Source organism: Myodes glareolus, chromosome 18 (genome assembly GCF_982192425.1).
Source record: "Myodes glareolus chromosome 18, mMyoGla1.1, whole genome shotgun sequence".
NCBI lineage: Eukaryota > Metazoa > Chordata > Mammalia > Rodentia > Cricetidae > Myodes > Myodes glareolus.
Window position 1 is genome coordinate 9,962,280 of NC_142043.1, and position 10,727 is coordinate 9,973,006.

Sequence of the window (10,727 nt, forward strand, 5' to 3'; positions counted from 1 at the left end):
TCTCTGCTTTGTGGTTGTCTGTGTCTCCCTGTATGTTGCTTCTCTCACCTGGTGAGTGTGTATGTTGCATGTGTGTGTGTGTGGCTATATGTGTGCATATAGGTGTGTGTATGTTGCATGTGTGCATGCATGTAAGTGTGTGGTGCATGTGTGTGTGCATGTAGGTGTGTGGTGCATGTGTGTGCATACATGTGTGCTTGTATGCATGTGATGTATGTATATGTGTGAACATGAATGTATATGTGTACATATTTGTGTGTTTGTGTGCGTGTGTATGCATGGTGTGTATGAATGTTTGTGTGGGTACACATGTATGTGTGCATGTGTGTGTGTGTGTCTCAGTCTTGGGGTCCACCCTGAAGCTCTTTCTGCCTGTCTACCCCTGACTTCGTGTGTCTGTCTGTCTTTAGGGTTCTCTCGAGGTCTCTTCCTGGCAGCAGCATTCACTCAGTTCATCATGGCTGCTCTCTGGAGACACCCACTTACCCCTCCCAAAGTTCACTGCCTTGTCAAACGGAGCTAATCTCCTGCGGGAGGAAAAAGCTTCATTCACACTGGGGGGGAGGGGGAGTAGGGCAGAGAAGGAGGGGGAGGGTTCAGGGGCTGCAGTCTGAAAACACCCTGGCCTATAATACCGCTTTTGTTCTAGGCTGGTGGGAGGGGGTGGTGGGGGAGGAAAGAAGGGGGATATTAAAGGAGCAGGTGAAAGACTTGTCTTCGGCAGCCATGATAAGCGCTTACCCCTTCTAATCTGACTAAGGCCTATTATCTTCCCGCCACAGTCATTACTATTAATATTAAACACCCCCAACCCAGCTTAAAAACTACTTGAAAGCTCTGGCTCCGCCGCCCTTCCCAGACACCTCCCACAGTACTTGACCACCAAACCGGGCTCCCAGACCCCATGGCCCTTGACTTCCCCATGACCTTCAGTACCCAAAGCCTCCTTTCCCCCATCCCCAGCCACACTCCTCTGCTTTGATAATCAACTAGTTCTCTCTCTAGTGAACCCCCATTTTGGCTTTATTTCTGTGGACTTCTCTATACCCCAGACCTCTTCTCTCCCCAGGAGAAAATGGAAAGTGGAATGTTTGTTCCCGATTGACAGCTATCAAACATAGCTGATTTATGAAGGTAAATTTTCTAATCCTGCGAGCCTTAGTTTCTCATCTCTAAAATGGGAGGAAGATGTAGTCTCTACAACTAAGGATTGTGTGAGTGAGTGGATGAATATGTACTTATCCTACCCCTGATGTCATTTTTAAATTAAATCATTATATTGATTTTAGCTTAAAATTTTTTGTTCATGTGTTTGTGAGAGGCAGAGAGAGCACACACTCGTGTGCCTTGCTAAATGTGGAATTGAGGAGACAATTAATTTAACGGAGTCATCCATCTTTATGTGGGTTCCAGGGCTCAAGTACCTCTACTGACTGAGCCACCGTTGACATAGGATCTCACTCTTTAGCCTGGCCCCGCTAGAACTTGAAACAGAGATCCACCTGCCTCTGCCTCCTGAGGACTGAGATTAAAGACATGTACCATCACACCTGACTCTGTTTTAGCTTTGAGATAGGGTCTACTAGGTAGCCTAGTCTGGTTTCAAAGTTGTGATTCCCCTGCCTGAGACCTCTTCAAATTGGCATCACAGTCCCAGGCCAGCATACCCAGATAAATCCTCAATATTTTATACATTGTTTGTAGGCATGTGTATATATAAATGTTTGTGCAGCACTGAGGATCAGACCCCAAGTTCACATGGGCCAGGTACGCACTTTACCATTGAGCTCTTCCCAGCCTCTGTAGCTTACATTCTTCCTAAATTAATTAGTGCTATGTGCATGTGCTCATGTGAGTCTATGTGCAGCATGTATGTGCTCGTGTGAGTCTGTGTGCATCATGTATGTGCTCGTGTGAGTCTGTGTGCACCAAGTGCATGCAGGGTCACTCAGCAAAGAAGAGGCTGCTGGATACCCTGGTGCTGGAACTGATTGTGCGTCACCATGTGGATGCTGGGACTCCAAGCCAGGTCCTCTGCAAGAGTAACAAATACTTTTAACCACTGAGTCATCTCTCCAGCTCCTGTACCTTATATTTTATCTTAGAAGCCTATGAACCTTGAAATTTCAAATACAACTGTCAGATATTTTACTCCTCAACAGAGGAATCTAAAATGGCTGAAAGACACCTAAGAAAATGCTCAACATCCTTAGCAGAGATTTGATTTGCAGAGAAATGCAAATCAAAACAGCACTGAGATTCCATCTTACACCTGTAAGAATGGCCAAGATCAAAAACACTGATGACAACTTATGCTGGAGAGGCTGTGGGGAAAAGGGAACACTTCTGCATTGCTGGTGGGAGTGCAAAATGGTACAGCCCTTGGGATACCAGTATGGTGATTTCTCAGAAAATTAGGAAACAACCTTCCTCAAAACCCAGTAATATCACTTTTGGGTATATACCCAAAGGATGCTCAATCGTGTCACAAGGACATGTGTTCAACTGTGTTCGTAGCAGCATTATTTGTCATAACTAGAACTGGAAACAACCTAAATGCCCCTTGACCAAAGAATGGATAAGGAAAATGTGGTACATTTACACAACGAAGTACTACACAGCAGAAAAAAATAATGACATCTTGAAATTTGCAGTCAAATGGATGGATCTAGAAAACATAATATTGAGTGAGGTAACCCAGACCCAGAAAGACAAATATCATATGTACTCACTCATAAGTGGCTTTTAGACATAAAGCAAAGAAAATCAGCCCACAAATCACAATCCCAGAGAACTTTGACAACAATTAGGACCCTAAGAGAGACTTACATGGATCTAATCTACATGGGAAGTAGAAAAAGACAAGATCGGGGCTGGACAGATGGCTCAGTGGTTAAGAACATTGCCTGTTCTTCCAAAGGTTCTGAATTCAATTCCCAGCAACCACATGGTGGCTCACAACCATCTCTAATGAGGTCTGGTGCTCTCTTCTGGCCTGCAGGTATACATGCAGACAGAGTATTGTATACATAATAAATAAATAAATATTAAAAAATATAAAAAAAGAAAAAGATAAGATCTCCTGAGTAAATTGAGAGCATGGGGACCATGGGATAGAGTACAAGGGGAGGCAAAGGAAATGGGGGGAACAGAGAAAACTATATAGCTCAATAAAAACAATAAAAAAGAAGTAGAAAAAATATAATACCAGGCAGTGGTGGCTAACATCTTTAATTGCAGCACTTGGGAAGCAGAGGCAGGTGGATCTCTGACTTTGAGATCCAGGGCAGCCAGGGCTACATAAAGAAACCCTGTTTTGAAAACAAAACAAAAGCCAAGCAAGCAAACAAAACAACAATAACAGAACTGTACATATTTTAAAATGCCATTTAATTTAAGGAGGAAGTTTATTTCATTTATTTATTTTTAATTTTATTTATTTATTATTTTGTTTTGTTTTGTTTTGTTTTTGAGACATGGTTTCTCTGTGTAACACCCCTGGCTGTCCTGGAACTTCCTCTGTAGACCAAGCTGGCCTCAAATTCAGAAATCTGCCTTCCTCTGCCTCCCAAATGCTGGGATTAAAGGTGTGCACCACCACTACTTGGCATAAAAAGGAAGTTTTAAAAAGTAAAAATTTTAAATTTCAAAATGAATATAAAATAAAATGTCATTAAAAAAATAATCCCTCCCCAAATCTCACGCAAACTTAAAGGATGGGGCTAGGCATGGTGATATACTCCTTTTTTTTGTTCATTTTTGCTGATAAAGGGTTTCTCTGTATAGTCCTGTCTGTCCTTGGAATTCACTCTGTCGACCAGGCTGGCCTCGAACCTGGAGATCTGCCTGCCTCTGCCTTTCAAGCACTGGGATTAATGGTGTGAGCCACTGCAGACTCAGTGAGTGGTGGCATACTCCTAAAAGCTCAGTCCCTAGTCGGCAAAGATCAGGAGTTCAAGGTCATCCTCAGCCACTTAACAAATTTGAAGTCTGAAAAGGCTCAGTGGTTAAAGAAGCTTGCTGCTATTACAAGGTTTTGTTCCCAGCACCCACACAGCTCCTCACAACTAAACCGCTTTAACTCCAGTCCCAGACCTTGTGGCCCTCTTCTGGCCTCTGCACAGGTGCGCACGCGGATGAAATTGCAGTGTTTTTGGGATTGCACCGTCCCTTCCCTTGCCTCTCTGCTCTTGTGTGCGGTGTTTGTTGATGCTGCCTGAGGCCCTGTCCAGTTTTGATGCTTGTACCTTCTTTCTTCACAGAACGACTGCCTACCATTCTAGCCACACTTTCAGTAGGTCTGCCAATCATGATTCCTGGATCCTCCAACCCTAGGGTGGGCCCATGAATCAGACCCAGCCAATCAGCACTGACCATCTGCTTTGCCCTGGAAGTGAACACCTGACCAAGCTGGGACGAAAGGAGTCATCCCGTGTCAGAATCTGTAGCTCTGCAGCTTTGGGCCTGGTAAGCTCTCTCTCTCTCTCTGCGATGTGAACGGGACTTTGCTCCCATCTCTCCCTGCCCTCAGATGGGTCAGAGAAGCTCTGACCTCCCTTCTTTGCAGCTAGAGGAGACTCAGCTTCAGGAGGAGAGAATCAAGCAGGCCAGTGAGAGGGCTCGGCTGGTAAAGGGGCTTGCTGCCAAGCCTAGACCTGGGTTCTATTCCCAGAGCCTGCTTAGTGGAAGAAGAGGAATGGCTCACACGAATTGTCCTCTGCTCTCCATACTCATGCATGGCCTGCATGCATGTGCGAGCGTGCGCACGTGTGCACACACACACACCCATCCTTTCTGATCATTTGCCGTCTGGCGCCATTACTACTCATACTCGCCTTCCTTCTCCATGAGGTGAATTTCCGTGATCGCTCCATGAACACGGCCCTGGCTTAGCTACACTGGAGACAAGAACAAGACAGGGATCAGGAGACCAACAGGCTTTGGGGTTCAGGAGACTGAAGCTATCTTAGGTAGATGTCACCTTCCGCCATGACCTCTTGAGGACCTCGATGACAAGCTTTGGGCTGGAAGGGACCCCAGGAAGATAGGAAGACAGAAGACCTGCCCTAACCGGCCCTCCACCATCTGTGAGAGAAAACGGACCCGACTTCCTGCCTTGGGGAGTGGGGGAGAGAGGCTTACATTGTACCTCAGGCTAGCCTGGAATGTACTATGTAGCCCAGGCTGGCCTCCAAGTCTCAGCAATCTTCCTGCCACAGCTCCAAGCACTAGGATAGAAGTTACCTCACATGAGTGTGAGCTATATTCTCAGCCCTCTTTTTACTTTTTACTTTGAGACATGGTCTTATTAAACTGCTCAGGCTGGCCTTGAACTTTGGTTCCTACAGGCTCCTATTTCTGAATAACTGCGATTACAGGCTCATATGACTAGGTCTTGTCCTGGCTTCCCCCACCCCCACTTTCCAAGAGACTGCAAAACTGTCCAGCTACGAGTCCAGCTGGCTTCACTCTGCCCTGCGCTGGGGACGCTCAGGAAGCAGCTCACCCTGTATTTCTCCACTTGCTCAGAGACTCACCCAATCTTCCCTTCCCTGCCCTCGGCCTTACTTAGCACAGGCTCATGCATGCTGTACACTGCCCTGAGAGCACAGGCTGCAGCAGGCAGGGCCAGTCCTGCCACTGTCGCTAGCTGTGTGACTTCAGGCAATACACTTACCTTCTCTGAACTTCAGTTTCTTTAAGAAATGGAAAAGGTTTCAAGAATGAACTATCATAAAGGGCTTGAAACTGGGGTCAGAGAGACAGGCTAAGAGTGGACACTTCACTTGGAGAAGACCTAAGTTTGGTTCCCAGCACCCACATCAGGCAGTTCATCCCCTGTAACTCCAGCTCCAGGGGATCCCACGTACCTGGCCTCTGTATGCCTGCACCCACTCACATGCACATACTCACACATATAGATAAATAATAAAAATTGGAAGAATAAGCTGTTTGGGGTTATTCCCAGCTCATAGTAAGTACTGACTGGATGAAGATTAACTTTTTTGATAAACTGAAGCGTGTGTGTGTGTGTGTGTCTGTGTATGTGTCTGTGTGTGTATGTCTGTGTGTGTGTATCTGTGTGTCTGTGTGTGTGTCTGTGTGTCTGTGTGTGTGTATCTGTGTGTCTGTGTGTGTGTCTGTGTGTGTGTGTCTGTGTGTGTGTCTATGTGTCTGTGTGTGTATGTATGTCTGTGTGTGTGTGTCTGTGTGTGTGTGCCTGTGTGTGTGTCTGTGTGTGTGTGTGCCTGTGTGTGTGTGTGTGTGCCTGTGTGTGTGTGTCTGTGTCTGTGTGTGTTCAGGACCTCCTCCACACTAGGAGACCCCTTTGAGCAGAAACACACCTTGTGCATTTAATGTTTAAGAGTGTATGTGAGAGCGCCTGCATGTACGTATGTTCACTGTGTGCGAGCAGCATCCAAAGAGGCTCGAGGAGGAAGTCAGGGTCCCTGGTGCTGAGCGACAGGTGACTGTAACCTGCCATCAGATACCCAGAAGTGAACCTGAGTCGTCTGCAGGAGCAGCCAGGGCTCCTAACTGCAGAGCCACCTCTCTGTCCCCATATCCTGCTCATTTTTAAAGACTGGAGTCTCAATGTCCTAAGAAGTAAAAATGGCAAAATAAACTAGGCGGTAGTGGCACATGATTTAAAACCAGCACTCAGGAGACAGAGGCAGGAGGATCTCTGAGTTTGAGGCCAGTATGACCTATAGAGAGAATTTTGGGACAGCCAGGACAACATAGAGAGACCCTGGCTCAAAAAGGAAAAAGAAAAAAAAAAAAAAGAAAAGAAAATTCAAAAAGAATTGAATAAAAGAATAAAAGGTGTCCTGTTCTGGGTCTCCCCCTCATTCCTCACAAGTAGACGTCAATTTTGTTCACCCCTGACCCAGGGTGAGAGACCTGTCAGGTGTACACTGAGGGGTAGCCGGATATAGCTGACTGGTGGTGGGATGGAGGCCAGGACCTTGTCATCTGTTTGGTCAGAGCCTTGACAAACACACACCAGAAGCTGAATGTCCCCTCTTTTGTCCCTCCTGGTTGAACCATTTGGCACTCTGCTGTGGTCTGTTTCAGAGTATGCGGGTCCAAGTCCAGGTGACTGTCACCCTCCCCACAGCCTTTGTTTATGACTGCACCTTCCATATGTCCTGATATTTGTACTGCCTTGCTGGAGGGGAGGCAGAGTAGAGGAAGCCCAGCGTGCAGGACTGAAGGTGACTCCTGAGTACAATGGCCTATTGTGGCCCCATGTCACATCCCCTCCCCCTCCACCACACCCAGCACACAGCATCCTGTTTACCTGCCCCCAGGAGCTGGCGGCTTCTCAGGTGCCACTCCAACGGGGCCCACGCGCAGGCATTGCCAAATCCTCTGCCCAGGAGCCCCAGGCTTGGTATCTGCGCATTTCCTAGGGGCACCCCCAGCCTTTGTTTTAGCCACAGCCTCTCTGCTCCAACAGTACCGCCCAATAGATTCCGTAGACATGCATTAGTAATAGTAACAACCTCCAAGTCTCTGGGCCTCTAGGAAGAGGTTCTGAAAGCTTCTGAAGTGCAGGTGGCATTGTGAAGGAGGTGGTGGCCAAGCATCAGCTGGCTTGGGGGCTTCCTTTTTTGTCCCCTTGCCTGAGCCTGGATGGGGAACGTGAGAAGACAGGGCCCACTGCTCTCTTGGGACTGAAAACCCAAATAAGGCACTCCCTTGATCCAGCTGGGATGCCTTTCCCTTGCTGCTCCAGAGGTCAGAGATCAAAGGTCAAAGGTCATGGCATCAGGAAGACCTTTGGAGACAGACCCTCCTCTAAGAAGGCAGATGGAGAGGGCCAGTTCCTCAGGCCCAGGCTGCATTTATGGACAAGCTGCTGTGTGGCAGTGTGGAGTGTGGAGTGCTGTTTGTCCACAGGCTCTCCCTCACAAAGAACTGTGGCAGAAGAGGACAAGGGTCCTTGCAAAGAAAAGCCAGGGACAGAGGAGTTAGGGAAGAGCAGAAAATCCCAAGGAGAGATGAGGAGTTCCGACAGGGATGGGAACGGGAGCAAGGGAGGCAGGCAGGGAGAGGCAGATGCACAGCCCAATGCACAGATTGCAGAACTGGATGTCCAACCTGCTTATTTTCCACATCAGGAGTTCAAGGCCCAGAGGAGGAGCACAACTTGCCCGAGGACACACAGGAGGTCTAGGTCTAGAGTCTAAGAACCGAGGCATTGAACCAGAAGACATTTCTTAGCTTAGTGTTGAGCTGTCAAAGGGGGATTCAGGGGTCCAGCCTAGAAATTAGTTAGGATACCCATCATGCCTCTCAAGACAGGTATCCGGGGGTTTACCAGCCACATTTACGGGTTTCACTTCAAGGTAAGGTTTGATGGAATTTCTGTTTTACCTAGTCCCCATATCTGTCTCTTTTTTAAAGAGTTATTTTTAATGATGTGAATATACATATGGATATGTGCCTATGAGTGCAGGTGCCCCAGAGGCCAGAAGAGGGCGTCAGACCCCTTGGAGTTACAAGTGGTTGCATCCCAGGGAGCTACCCAAGATGAGTGCTGGGAACTGAACTAGGGTCCTCTGGAAAGTCATCAAGAGCTGCTTACATGCACAATGCACAGTGCACAGCACACACACACACACCATTAAAAATAAAAATAAATCTCGGAGGCACAGACCATCATGCCCAGAAGGAACTGAAGTTCTGTTCTGAGTGTGTATGGGAGAGTCCGTTTAGGAGGGTGAGTTATGCTTGGGTGCTCGGCCAGAGGCTGGGGTGGGCAGCTGCAGTTGGCAGGCATCCCTTGGCTCCTCTCTCAGCAGGTGCCAGCCACTCTCACTACTCTCTGTGCCCAGCCGCTGGGAAGAGCACACCAAAAGGCTCCAAAGTTGAGAGTCTCCTTAGAGGCTGGGAGGTGGGCTGGGACAGCAGGAAAGACCCAGGAGGCCTTGGGGGAGAGAGGAGGTCGCACTGGAGGCCAGCCCTGCATCTGGCACGAGCCCCACTGGGCCAGGGTCCCAGGGAGTCACTGATGAGTTCCCAATGATACACTCGCACTGATGGATTCTTCCTCGGGCTGACACTCTCACAAGTCCCCATTGTCTCTGTACCGATTGCGGGCCCAGGGCAGCCACCTCAAGACCTCGCGCCTCTCGTTTCACTTCCAGAGAAGAGAGACTCTCACCTCCAGGCACACGACCCTCCCCGCCCTCGCCCAGCTGGCTCAAGGGCCCAGCTGCCAAGCCAGCAGGCACTCCCAGGTAGGCGGCTGGCAATGCTTGGATGAGGGGCTAGCTGACCAGGCTGGCTGTAGACGGGAGGCCTTGCCATTACTCCACCGAGCCTGCGCAGGAGGGGCAGGGGTGTGGCCCACAAGGAAGTGGGTGTCAGGGTGTTGAGGAATAGGACAGAACAAGGGCAGAGGCGAGGATTTCACTGACCTGAGTGGGCGGGAGTGGAGCGAATTCATAAAACGTTGTGCTTCTTCAGTGGTCTCTTTCCCCTCCCCTCTGCGAAGGCCCTGCTGCGGGAGGGAGGGAGCGGACGCGGTCGGGGGCAGGGCAGGGCTGGGCCCTCCACAAGTGACACCGAATTCCCAGTCTGGACTGGGCGGGAGCTTGAAAGCAGCTAAATTAGCAAAACAGAAGTCAACCGTCGATTGCTTCTATGGAGGATTAAGTGTGATAAATGGAGGGTTTGTTCGCTCTCCGGTCCAGATGTTGTGTCTAAGTGAGGGGTTTTTATGCTTTTTTTTTTCATTCTTGGCCCAGATCCCATATATATTTTGGATACTGCTGGGAGTATATAATATCACTGGAAAATGATGTGGTCTGGTAACCTTTTAAATAACATTTCCGCCCTCCTCTGTTTTCTAATAGTTTGTTTTTCTTTCCATGTTTGCCTTTTATTGGGGGAAATTTTTTTTGGAAATTAATGAGGCTCAAGTTTGGAGACCAAAATGAGAGAGAGAGGGAGAGAAGAGGAGAGGGAGGGAGAGAGAGAGAGAGAGAGAGAGAGAGAGAGAGAGAGAAGGTGAAAGGGGGCGGGGATGAATCTGGGATGGTGTAATGTTCGTGTGTGTGTGTGTGTGTGTGTGTGTGTGTGTGTGTGTGTGTGTGTGTGTAAGTGATCTTGGGATGAGTCTGGGATGGTGCAATGTTTGTGTGTGTGTGTGTGTGTAAGTGATCTTTGCTTCCCCCACACACACCCCTTTTAAATGTTCCCTGCCCTCGGTTGGGGCTACGTGGTGGCACGCGCGGGCAGGGCGCCCGGGATTCGTCCTGCCCGGGCCACGGGGCTGCGTGCCTCCTTCCTTTGGGAAGAACCTGCCATTCCCCCGGCTCAGCCGGGGCTCGGAGTGAGGGGGATGGGGGCGCCTCCTTCCTGAGTGAAACCTACGGAATCCGGCAGGAATTCGGGCCTCCCAGATTTAAGAAAACAAACAAAGGAAAGATTGTCAGAGAGGGGCCTCCAAGAGCCGCCCGGGCCGCCTCACCGCGCTCGGCGCTTGCCCCCTGGGCTGCCAGGGCCTTCAGCAGGGGCGGAACGCCTGGCTCCCGCTCCCACGGGTGGTCCCCAGTGGGCTTCCCTGCCCTGGGCCTCTACAAGCAGGTCATCCCCCAGTCTCGGAACCGGTGGAATACTCCCCTCCCCAACCCATAAGAAAGGAGTTGCCGGTGTGACTGCGAGGGGGGTGGGGGGCATCCCTCTGCCTCAGCGTAGAGTCTCATCAGCACAAT

General features: G+C 49.2%; 1 long non-coding RNA gene across 1 annotated transcript in view; it reads right to left on the reverse strand.

The window, feature by feature from the left end:
- LOC146890686 (uncharacterized) overlaps positions 1-9,739 on the reverse strand; it is a 33,658-nt gene extending 23,919 nt beyond the window's left edge. The window contains exon 1 of the long non-coding RNA XR_014998209.2: positions 9,429-9,739. This is a non-coding gene — a long non-coding RNA (uncharacterized LOC146890686). The remainder of the gene's footprint in view (positions 1-9,428) is intronic.
- Between the last annotated feature and the right edge of the window lie 988 nt (positions 9,740-10,727).